This window comes from Anas platyrhynchos, chromosome 18 (assembly GCF_047663525.1).
Source record: "Anas platyrhynchos isolate ZD024472 breed Pekin duck chromosome 18, IASCAAS_PekinDuck_T2T, whole genome shotgun sequence".
NCBI lineage: Eukaryota > Metazoa > Chordata > Aves > Anseriformes > Anatidae > Anas > Anas platyrhynchos.
Window position 1 is genome coordinate 12,420,526 of NC_092604.1, and position 12,411 is coordinate 12,432,936.

Consider the following 12,411-nt stretch of genomic DNA (forward strand, 5'->3'; position numbering starts at 1 on the left):
AGAGAATCAGGCTCTCTGGAATTCGCACTTACTATGGAGCCTGGACATTTCAGGCCTGTTTGGGACCTGAGCAGGTATTAACACTCGGAAAGCAGCCAGATGTTGGATTGCTAGCTCACTTTAATCATTTAATTAGGGGACTGGCTACTGGTGCTGGGCCCATCCAAGCATTAGGATGAACTAACAGGAGGGAGGCATCTCCAGACTAACATGTTTCTGCTGTTAACCTCCATATTCCTTAGACTTAATTTAACTGAGAAGGCTTTTCTCCAGAGTCTAGCGTGCCACAAAAGCAGAGACATTTATAAATCTTGACACAGGACACATCAGAAATGCTGAGTTCTCCTTGGCGTGAGAACCAGCTTCTCACTCCAGCCTCCCCCTTATCCTGATCGTTTTTTGCTGCACTCATGCTCTAAAGCAGAGGCTCAGCGAATTGCAGTTTCAGTGTAGTATTCTAGTGAGGAAGTTCAATCCAGCCACACGATAAATCATATTGACTGCCAAATATCAACTGGTAGTGTTGAAGTGTGACATGACATCAGTTTAAATCCAGATGAGAGGAAGTCAGAGTCCCTCAGTGCACCCTGGTGAAGCAGAGGAGGCAGGGACAGCTGTGCACAACCTGCCTCTGCTGCACTCCCCACCTGATGGCTGGGCAGGCTTCGTATGGCAGCCTGCACTGAGAGCCATGCCGGGCTGTAAGTGGCAAGGGCTCAAGAGCAAACCTGGGTGTCATTTGCCTGCTCGTGCTATAGGAGAGGAACCAGGCAGACAGATGGCGGAGGGCAGGGTGGCTGCCTTCAGTCATTTCAGTTTAATTTATCACTGTGTGGTGGGACTCCAGAAATAGAGATGTTTAACAGACTTGACAATGAGATTCTTCTAGAACACAGTTCCTCCAGTTTTCCTAGGCAGACACCCTTCCTACTACAGGAGAGAAGTTTGCCAAGATTATTGCTGCGTAGATTTCTCTGAAAGGTTCTGCCTATCAGCCCTTCTTTACTCACTATGCACAGAGCTAAGCTTTCCTACCAGTTTTGCATTAAGTTGAGCTGAAGCTGCATTCAGTACTTTAAAAAAAGGGAAAAAAACGTAGCTGGTGGGTTTCTCTGTTAGTCTTTGCAGCCTCTCCCACTTTAATGAAGTGGTTGGCTCTGCTGCAGCTGAAGGACAGGCTCAAGCGTGGAAGTTCTCCTGTGCAGCGATGGAGCACTTGCCCTGGTATGGACCTCTGTAGCTGCATGCCAGGCTCTGTTGGTTTTGGATGGGAGTTTGTTCTGCTGCAGTTCCTGGAGGGCTTTTCCTTTCAGCCTCTTTGGAAGAACATCCAAGCACTCAGCTAATGACAGCCCTGGGCTGTGAAAGAAAACTATGCCAACGTCTTAAAATATTTCAGCAGTCCTCAAACTGCTGGTGTGGACCTTTGATGCTCAGAATGCCACGCACCTTCCTTTCCTTTACAGGATGGTACAGAACAAACAGGTGACAGTTCTTACATGGTTAGGGTATAAAAACACCAGCATCTCATGTGTCTGCTCCAAACTGCTAGCACAGCCCGAGCCAGCTAAGGACACCGCTGATAGTACAGTGTGGGGAATATGTTCCACGTCTGGGTGGGCAGCCAAGTCCCTTTTACTAGATGCCATAAGAGAGCTGGCAGGAGAGGAGGGCCACCTCAGTTCACCCGAGGCCTTTACATAAATATTGTCATCACATAGTGGCATTCACTGATGAACAGCACTGTGGAAGATGGTCCCATGCTGTGAGCATGGGTCCAATCCACATTTATATTGACAGGCATACAGGCAGGCATCAGGCCTTACAGAAAGAGGAGAGGAGTACTTCAGATAAACAAGTTTCCTAAGCCTGTACATTTCTCTTCCTGCCCTGTACAAAAAGGACAATATATGCTACCCCAAAGCATGCTCCAAAAGAGCAGATCTTTTTCTAGGATGTCTTCCCTTCTCCAGAGAACCTCGCAGGGATTGCATATACATTAGATCAAGCCTCTAGCCTGCAGAGCTCAGTGGTTGTAGGTGTCCTAGTCTATGTGAGCATGTTCAAACTTGCTCTCATACCTTTCACAGAAAGTCTGCAGTCAGTTTTGGCTGTTCTGCACAGCAGAAGCAGTACATGATCAGGCTACTGCCAGTCCTCAGCAGAGGCTGCAAGTCTACCTCAAAAATTTAACTGGAGAACTGACACTGGAGACTTCACTTGGAGAGAGATTTACAAGAGATCATGGCAAGCGTTTGTCCTCTGCCTACTCTCTGGATCTTTCTGTACTTCCATATCCCTGTCCAGCAGCCCACACACCTTTGCCTGCATTGCCACCTGTTACCTGCTTTAATTAGGGGGGTACCATTCGACACAAGAAGGCGATACACAGAGAACAGTCTCAGCCAAGCAAGTTAAGAAAGCTGGGAACAGCACAAGGGCATCAAGAGCAGATGTCAAGCAAGGCATCCTCACCACGTGGCTCTCCTCCCTGGGGAACAGAGCAGGGCTGTCCCATTACCCACAGGAGGGCTCAGCCCCGGGGTCATTCCAGGTACTCCCAGGGTCCCATCCCCAACAGGCATCTGATGCAATTTAAGGTTTCTATCACACAAGATTAAGCTAATTGGTTTTACCTTTCTAGGCCCTGGCAAAATAGAGCAAGTGTTTTCAGGATGGTAATTAAGCGTTAATTGCAGCTAAGTTTAGCCCTAATGCTTCATTAGTTTGTTTTCCTCTATCTGTTACAGCTGAAGCAGAGTCTCCTGTGTGGGGATCAGGAGGGGCTTCCAGGGAGCCCCACTCCGAGGCACCCACCGAGCCGCCCCTGCACCTTCCAGCAGGAGGAGAGCTGTGGAGGCACTGGTATTGGGAAGCCCTAATCCCCATCCCAGCTGTGCAGGCACTGGTACGCCCAGACACACGTGCTAGCCTGCTTTTGTGGCACAGAGGATTTGGCACCCCTCCTAGGGCTCCTTCACCAGAGCCATCGCCGCCCCAGTGGGCCTTACCTTCTCGTGGCAAGGGCGCTGTAGAGGGTCAGCAGTAGGGCCTGTACCAGGGCAGAGCTGCATCTCCTCACCTGGCCCCTGCCTTGTCTCCACTGAGATCTCCCCAGCCCTGGGCAGACCTTTATAGGCTCCTGGGCCCAGCGTGCCCTGCCAGGCCCAGCACCTCCCCTGCCATATGGGGGCACCGGGGCCTTGGAGGCCCTGTGGAGCTGCCTGTGTACTCCAGCCCATGGTCACCTCAGCAGGCTCAGGCACATTTCATACACACGCGTCTTTACTAGCCGTACAGAAACATTAATTTTTATAAACTGAAGAATTAGCTTTAAAAATGCAGGAGCTGCTTTCCTAGACCTGTCTGCCATGTCTTGGACTGGCCCAAGATTTTCCATCTAATTTCTGTTCCTCACATTATCATAATGCAAAGGGAAGAAGCTTTTAAAGAGTTGTTTTTGCAGTGGCATCGTGCGTGGTGTTTCTAAGCAGCATAGTGTGGCTGCGGTAGAGAACTGACTACGCTGCTTGTGCATCTTGAGTGGGAGGAGAGGAATAAACACCTTTGAGATGGAACCCATCCGTCTGCTGGCTGCCTGGGGATGTCTCACTGTGCCACAGGCTTAGAACCTCCTGCAGCTTTCTACCCTGCTTGTCTCCATCCCAAAATCATCTCTGGACTGCTTGCCACAGAATAATAAGCTGTCTTCAGCCACTTCTGAGCTGAAATTATGTGGGACTGGTTTAGCTGTGACTATGTGCCACTGTAACAGAAGTCATTTTAGAGCTTTTTTTCTGTAGCCTCATGCTATGACCTAGATTTCCAGAGGGGACTGGTTATTGTAGATGCTTCAGGTCTTATACCCTGTTCAGATAATGTGCTATGTTTGATTGATAACAGATGGATGGAGGGACCACTCAGTGAAATGTGCCATCTCTAAGCAACAGCGACCTTTCAGTGCCTTTCTGAGAGAGCTGAAAACTGGATGGCTTCTCCGGTGAGGGGGTGGAACTAGACAGGCATATTCATATTGTTTTGCATAAGTCATGATGGATTGAAGTTTAGCTGAAGGCTAATAAAATCAGCAGTTAGATAAAAGCTAAATTAAAATGTTAGTACTAAATAGAACAAGACAGAGCTCTTTGTGTGATGTTAGATCTTGGCATTGAGGCAGGTACCTTTTAATTGTAAAATAAAGTGGCTTTAACAGTATGATCATTATTTTACAGAAGCTTTTGAGTTCACTAGCTAAAATATCGGCATATGAGATCTCTGCAAAGCTTTTATCTAGTTTGAAATAAAGTAGGGTTTTTTTCAGCAATTATATCACTGGTTGTAGAGTGTTACAGAGATGAAATATAATGGCTTTCAAATTACATTCTGGTGTAGAGCAATCAGCCATGACTCAAAGCTGCTTCTTTATTGGTGTCTGAAAAAATGTAATTGAGATGGCAACCAGAGTGGCTGCAAGCACATTGGATTAGCTCGTTAATGAGGAGGTGCCTAAATCTGAGTGACAACTGTGTGAGCAAGGGCACATAAACCGGAGTTGGCCGTGGCATGGAGTGCCTCCACTGTGCTGGTGGATTGGAGAGACCCTCCACGTGCGTCTAAGGAGCATACTCCTTGATTTCTGACAAAATGGTGTAACCCAGTGCTATGACTGCAACCTTACTGGTTCTTAGGCTGTCTCCATGGGAGAAAGGCTAGACCTGGTGCCTTTGTAGATGCTGTACTGATTGTTGTCTAGCACGACAGTCCCCTGTACTTTATGGATCACTATTCTGAGGAGAGGGAGCCTTGGGAGACCACGACCACAAAGCAAAGTTGAGTCTAGCAAAAGAAGATTTGCAAACAAGAGCTTGGTTCTGCACTTGCTTTCTCCGTTCTTCTTTAGCTCTGTACTAAATGAGGCCCGAAGGCAAACAGAATCCATACTGCTTAACATAATACAGTGACAAGTTACTTCATGTTTTCACTAAATAACTCCATGATAAATCTACAGAATAAAAATCTTGAACAAGTCCCTGGAGGGAGGAATACTTTGATGAGGGAACAGGGATTTTTAATAGGCATCATGCAAAGGTTTTCTTTTTTTCCTGCAGCAATGATTAGACGGTCTCCAAATGGCCTTTCCATGGGCCAGATGGGTTGTTTGGACTAATTGGCAACCGCCTGACTGTTTTCAGGACACCTGAGTCACTTCCCCCTTCCTCCATCCTTCTGTCACTGCTGCTGCTGGTCATGCATTACCGCCACGCGCTGGGGCTGCTGGAGAGGAGGATGCGGCCTCTTGCCTTGCAGAGAGCATCACAGCCCTGAATCGCAGCCGCCTGCACGGTCAAGTCTGGCATACCCCCACGTACCACAACAAACCCCCTGAGCTCCAGAGGTTTCTTCTAAATACAGCTTATTTTTGTGACAGGTGGAAGAGCAGTGAGATATGTTTAGACTAGATGTAGCGTGGTGGGAGGACTGGGCACTTACAGCAGGCTCCAGGAGGGTGCTTACTGTTCAGGCACATGGGTGCTCTAGTAGAAGTGGCCCAAATGCCGGTGTCTGCCATCAATACCTGCCACCTCACTGAGAGCTGCTGGGGGTCTGCACCGTGCCCAAGCGGGCTGCCACAGGCAGCTGTCTGCAGGCTGCACAGCTCCATGCTTAATGCCTGGTTTCATCCTTTAAGGGCTTTCAAGTATTGATTCCTGAGGAATCAGTGGGACCCCATAAATGCACCAACCCCCTCTCCTGTTAGGGAGCAGGAAACGTGGCATTGGGACATTGGCTTTGAGTAGGGCCCTTGCGTCCTGCACCTACCGCAAAATCAGCTGCTAAGGTTCAGTGATCCCAAGGCACCGTGGGCTGGTTCAGTCCTGCTGCGGCCTCCTGTGGTTAATGATTACAAGGACTAAACTTCCAGACCTGGAACATTGGATTCTTCCCTGTTTTTGTTTTTGCCTCTGGCAATGCCAGTCTCCACTCCACTTTCCCTGCATCCAAGCCCGGGCTGCTTGCCTTGGCCAAGTGCTCAGCTGTGATGCTCTGGTGCAGCTTTGGTGATAATACTGATGCCACAAAACTCTCCTTATCCATACTTCCTGCTATCTAAACTTGGGCTATGTTTCTCATCATGATTCACTAACCTCATTAGCTCCCCCGAGGCTAAAAGAGTCCTTGAACTGTTTAATATTCTTGGGTTTGTAAATGACACAATTAGCACTGATTTTTTTCTCTCACCTAGTAACAGCCTTGTTTCCAAATCGGAGAATAAGATTTTACAGGCAGCTTGAGAACTCAGAGACCTTCCTTTAGATTTGGGGATTGCCACGGAGAAAGGTCACCACAGTCTGTTGGCGATTTTATTAGTGTTCAGTAATTTTTAACAAAGGACCACGTAGTGAGAAGCGGGTGCCAGCTGTGCTGTGCCTGGCTCTGCTCGGTGCCTTCGCATCGGGGCAGTGTTTGGATGTGACTGACCCCTGCCCACGGGCAGCCTGGCAGCAGAGGTGTGTGCTCCCTTCCCTGTTGGCTGTTGTTGCATTACAGAAATGCTCCTGGACAAGTTTCTAAACCCATTTACATTCCCTGTGTGTTGTTCAGAACGACCATGATTCCTTCTAAAATCAATGGTGATTGCATGCTCTAGAAAATCCCTTACGAGCCACATCTGAGCATTAGACCTGCCTGCTGGTTTTACCAAGGAGGCAAGCTGCTTCAGCTGGGAGCCCTGCACACCAATCTTTGCTAACAGACATTACAGGCAGGGCTGCGGTGGCCCTACAGCGACTGACACCCTCCAAGCTCTGTGGCCTGTTCTGGCTGCACTGCTGGTGCCCGCAGATGCAGACCCGTCCTTTTTGTGCAGCTCTTGGAGGCCAACAATAACCCCAGGCTTTCTGTAAGAAATGTTTCCTCAAGTGGAACTGCTGGAGATTGATAGTATTAACAGCTACATGGGGAAAGTCTCCTCGCCTGGGAATAAAGCAGATTATTTCAGACCCTGTCTCAGACCAGGACGTAGCAAGGCTGTTCATGAAAGTAGCTGGCACTGAGAAATGGAGCAGTTCATCTGCACCCGGGGCTTGAGCTAGCAGAGGGCTTTCTGCCCTGAAAGAGAAGGGAGCCTGATTGCACCTAGCAAATGAGGCATGAAACCTGGTCGGCACCGAGCAGCACACTAAGCAGCTCGGCATCCCTCACATTCTCATTCTGGTCTAGTTTGTAATCGAGCGCTGTTCCTGAATGCAAATGGAGCTCAGGTCTTCATTCTAGCTTAAATTCTGCTTGCTCATAGCTGGAGATGCACGACCAGCTTCCTACCTCTGCTGCAGCTACACAAAGGAAATGTTAATTTCTCGAGGTGGTGGCTAAGGGAAGCCACAAGGCACAGGGCTGGAGGACAGCACCCAAAACACATTTGGTGCATGATAGCACGTTAGAAGCCAGGAGATGGTCCCTCCCTGCAGCATTTGCCAGAAGCAGGCGTTAATCATGCAGATGTAGCTTCTCCAGCTTTTCTCAGGAGCAAACTAGATTCTTCCTAGGAACATCTCCGCTGCTGCCTCTGATCTCCCTCCCCAGGACTGACACATCTCACTGGTGGTGTTGCCACATGAGTAAGCATGTCAGGCTCACGGGAAGAAGTGGGAAGGGACTGAGTGTACAACGGGACTTCAGAGGGAGCAGCAGAAATCCTCAGTTGCTCTCTGCTCGTGGATTTGTATGAGCAGCATCTCACGGCCTGGCCCTGTGGAACTGTCACTAGCAGGGGACAAGCTGTAACCAGAACAACTGAATGAAATAGAAAATGAGCATCCTTGTTTTGCATACGAGAAACCGATGCACAAAATATTCTTACCTTCCCACGGCCACGTAGGGGGTCTGAGGCTTTTTCATGGAGCTCTGAGCCTGCTGCAGAGTCCTGGCTCCTGCTCGTCTTCTGAGCTTTGTTGTTGTTTGAGCATTTATGAACAAGGTTTAAAAAAAAATAAATCAGTATCTTAACTTCTCTTGTCCTACATACCAGACTGGAGGGCCACTAGGATACAAAATAAGCATGTACAAGAACAGGAGACCTTCTCTGCCAGAGCCTCAGCAGTGATTTTTATAGGGAAATACAGAATTACTTGAAGGTGCCTCAGTGCATAATTGCAGTGTCACTTGTAAGGGTTATTTCAGGTGAATTTGACTTGCTTCTGATGAACCAAGCACTCCTTATCTGCAATAATTTAGCAGTTTTGGGGTAGGAGCTATGCTCACGTACACTCAGTGCCTGGTACATGAGATTCCTTTGGGGTAGGGTCCCAAGACACCACTTCAATTACTGAAACTAATTAATAACCCAAGCTTAAGAGCAGGAAAGAGCATTAGCTCCAAGCAGCTGCTGAAGGACAGCGTGGCACAATGACAGCTGTACCTGTGCACTGCACACAGCAGGTGCTCCCCCCAGGGTGAAGGCGCATCGTGGGGCTCAGCATGGCCAGGAAGGCAGCAGCCAGACTGCCCTCCTGGTTTTCAGTGCAAATTCACTGCCAGAGCTCCATGGCTGGCTCCCCCAGCTCTCCCTCCAGCCTCCCCTTGCAGATGGGCAGCACTGTGGACAGAAAAGGTAATTTGTTTTTTCCTGTAAGTGAATAGAGGTAGGGAGGGGAAAAAAAGACCCAGCTTCCCTGTGAAGTGGGGCTGGCCCACGCTGGCAAGAGAAGGGCAGAATGGCTGTGTGTGGGAAAGCTCCCTATTAAACCTGGGGACAGCGGGGGGCTCCTGGAAGTGACAGTCACACAATGGTGCTTTTGTCAGAGAGGCACCAAAGGCCAGATGATGTCACCTTGCACTGGGCTGTGAGGCTGCTTGTGTGCCTCAGGATGGAGCTCAGCAGCATCACATATCTTTTTAACAGGGAGGAGGCAATGAAAAGGCTGCTTTTATCCCACCGTTTTTAAAAAGCAGACGAAGCAGCTTTGTCCCAGAACAGCTTGGCTGTTGTCAGAGGTAGAAACCCCCAGCTAAAGAGCTGCTGCCTGTACCCCACCAGCTCCCATCACCTGCAGAAGCTGTAGCCTCCCCCATGGGCGCAACTTGGGGCGCTCTTTGCTCCACATCCTTTCGGCTGGCTCAGAGGAACATCTAAACTCTGGCCACATTCTTCGCTTTGCCGCCTCACCTTTTCTTGGAAAGACCAGGCTGGCCTCAAAGGCTTCCTGGAGCTCCAGCAGCTGGAGACCTCCCATGATAAGGTCTGTCAAAGACGGGGAGAAGGGGGATGAAGAAGAAGACCTAAACTAACATGCCCATCTGAATGCTTTGCAGAACCTCAGGAAGCAGGATTCCCTCAGAACTCAAAGGAGGTGTGCATGAAAGGCAGTGCTTTTCTTTGCCTTGCCCTGACCAACTTCAGCCACAGGCAGCATCCTCACAGCCCCTGTAGCACTCCTCTCCAAGCTCATCTGCCCTATAGGTAGGCACTCAGAGAGCATGGCTGAAGACACCCTGCAGCACAGCCTCTTGCCAGCTTGGGACAGGGTCCTGAGCTGCTCTGGTGGTTACTGGGTGGGCTGTGGGGACTGCAGCCCCACAGGGGATCGCAGGTCTGCGCATGCTGTGCAGTGGGGATGTGTAATCCTTACCATGAGTGGGTGCTGGAAACTCCTGAGTTCAGCTCTGCTGTGCCTCGACTTGCCCAGTGAGCTCCTGGTGAGTCGTCCTGCCTCAGTTTCCCATGCTGGGGCTCTGGTTAACATCTGCCCATCCCAGGAAGAAGCTACAGTTCAAGATTCTTGTCTGCAAAAGGACCTGAGTGGAAAGCTGTGTTCAGGAGGAGGTCTTCAGATTAGTCAGCTCACAGTATGGCTGCTTTTGAATATTTATGAAAGCAGAAAACTGTCAGACATGTTTCACTGAGCTGTACAGCTCCTTACCTGAAAGGAAGTGTTTTCTTAAAAAGCAGTGCTTGCTTGCCTCAGTTTTTCCACAGAATCTCACTCTACCAGGGCGAGGGACAAAAGTCTGGGATGACAAAAGCAGGGTGTCTGCGAGGGGATGCAGCACAAGCTCCTTGAGCTGAAACCACCACACAGCATTGCTTTTTAATATAACTAGAGCCTGAAAACTGGTGTGGAGAGGCAGCATCCAGAGAGCCTGGATCCACAGACTGCTCTCTGCAGCTTCCAAAACATCAGTGGGGGGGCAGTACATGGTACAGCTCCCTACAAGTGATTGTTTGCTAGATGCTAAGCAGTTTTGTGGCTTCACTCTCATAAACCACCCCAGAGACTGACTACAAAGGCAAACCAGGAGTTTGCATGAGGCAGCCAGGCCAGGCATGCCCAGCATTCCTGGTGGTGCCTCGTCCATAGACCTTGGTCCCCTAAAGAGCATCCTAAAAAGAGACAGAAAATGCCTGTCTCTGCAGAGAGCTGAAATGTGTCCAGAGCCAAAATGAAGAGGAGCTAGGCCAAGTTCACATGCCCCTTGCCATTTACAGGCAACTTTCAAGAAGTTTCTTTTCGAGCTGCAGCTGTGAACTAAGCCAGGACCAGGGCTGAAGTGCCCTCCTGCTGCCGGAGGGCTTGGCAGGTACACAGCCACAAAGACCTGCAGATTAGACCCATTCATACAGTGTTGACAGCGCCAAATTAGAAAGTCCAGAAATGCAAATATTATCCTAGTTTAACTCAGGTTTTTATTTCATCCCTCTCCCAAACTGCAGCACAGCTTGGGTCTGGTTGCAGCAAGAGCCTGGCCACTACTGAGGGGTTGGGACAACAGGGACCTCACCATCCTGGGCCCATCCCATAATACCTGAGCGAGGTGAGCAGAGCAAGCCTGGTGCAGTAACCAGGTTCGGTCAGGAGTCCAGATCATCAGGCAGGTCCATGGTGGCGAGACTGGAGAGAGGCTAAGCTGGGACATCAGCGCACAGGTCAGGATCAGCAGGTCCATAGCAGTCATGGCTGGGCTCAGCTGGAGACCAACACTCCCACACCACAGCTCAGGAAAGGTTTCAAAGGCCCAGAGCTGAGCTTAAATGCAGCCCATGTGCCCGGTGTATGGGGGTATGGTGGAGGCCCCAGGTGAAGCTGGTCAGGACCGTTAAGGCCTGCGGAGGCCTCAGGGCCCTGGCACTGGGTGCGTGTTATCCAGGTGGAAACCAGCAGCTTAATTCTGTCAAAATGAGAATAAGCCGAGGTGTCAGCACAGCCCACCAAGAGAGAGCCCCAGCATGGATCTGGGCTTGGTGGGAGGCCGTGGAGGACAAGGGCTGTCCTCCAGCTAGATCCAAGTGCTGGGGTTCAATTATCCTGGAGTCCATCCCCTGGCCCTGTACGAGCCTGCCAGTACTTCTGCTTCCACCTCCCATCTCAAATCGCCTTTGCCTGCCTGCTGGACCAGCCAGTGCCAGGAAGCAGATGGTTTCGCATACCTTGGCTGAGGTGTGTTGAAGAAATGTTGAGCTTTAGACTGGATTTTCCCATTAATACTTTGAACACAGATGTTTGACAAGTTGTCTCCAGCTCCAGCACCTGAGCAGAACCACCACGCGTGGGGCACTGGCTCCGGGCAGCCCGCAGCAGCCCCATAAATCAGTCCTTGGGGCCTGGCCTGGCCCCTGGGTTCCTCACCAGCACTGATCAAAGCCTGGGCTGCAAGTTTCTGCAGCTCAGGCACCGCGGGGTGGTTGCACACAGACCGACCACGGGCTGGAGGTGTAGGTGGAGACCTGGGGAAGGAGCGCAGACACCATCCTTCCCCCCGGCACCACTGCACAAGCCCCAGTCCTCCCCGGTTCCCCAGGCAGCACAGCCGGAGCGCCGACGAGGGCAATGTAAATCCTGTGTGACAGCGGTGACCCCGCGTCCTCGCTGGGGCTGCTCCTGGCACCCCCCAGGTCACCACTCAGGGACGGCCTGCAAAGAGCTTGCTGGGGGGGAAAGAGCTAATTTAAATGAGAAAAAAAAAAGACTTTGGGTCCGTTGCCAGCATTCTCCTTGCCTATTGTACTCCCTGCTCGGGTTCTGCTTTCCCCTGGGCAGCTTTATGTTTCCAAGGCCCATAAATTCTCGTTTTTCCACTGGGCAGGAGGTGTGCTCCTGGGCTGCGCCGCTTCCTGCCGGGTTTTGTGTCCGTGTTGCCCAGTTACTGCGGCGCAGCCCCGGGCTATGCCCAGCCCCATTCAGACCAGCTGTGGCCCCCAGCCCCGGCAGTGTGGAGGATTCGGGGCAGGAGCTTGCTTTCCAGGAGGAGAAAAGGGAAGGCTGAGAGCCCGTGGGGCTCAGGGGTGACCTGAGAGGGTGTCCTCCCCGAGGGGCTGTCACCTGGAGGTGTGCTGCAGCTGGGGACGTGGTGACTTGCCAGGGGATTTGAGGCTGGGCTGCAGCCGGTGGCCCGAAGGCTGTGGGAACTGACAAC

The 12,411-nt window shown here is 50.8% G+C and overlaps 1 protein-coding gene and 1 long non-coding RNA gene across 4 annotated transcripts in view; one reads left to right on the plus strand and one right to left on the minus strand.

Moving 5' to 3' along the window:
* Nucleotides 1-12,411, plus strand: part of LOC101799268 (carboxyl-terminal PDZ ligand of neuronal nitric oxide synthase protein) — a 30,297-nt gene that overhangs the window by 7,365 nt on the left and 10,521 nt on the right. The window lies entirely within an intron of this gene.
* On the minus strand, nt 7,748-11,342 carry LOC119718725 (uncharacterized). Of its 2 annotated transcripts, XR_011804053.1 has the most exons (4): nt 10,804-11,342; nt 9,921-10,008; nt 9,630-9,807; nt 7,748-9,241 (listed from the first exon to the last, which is right to left on the minus strand). It is a non-coding gene; the product is annotated as an uncharacterized lncRNA (long non-coding RNA). The 2 variants fall into 2 exon arrangements; XR_011804052.1 differs by having other exon boundaries at nt 7,748-9,807.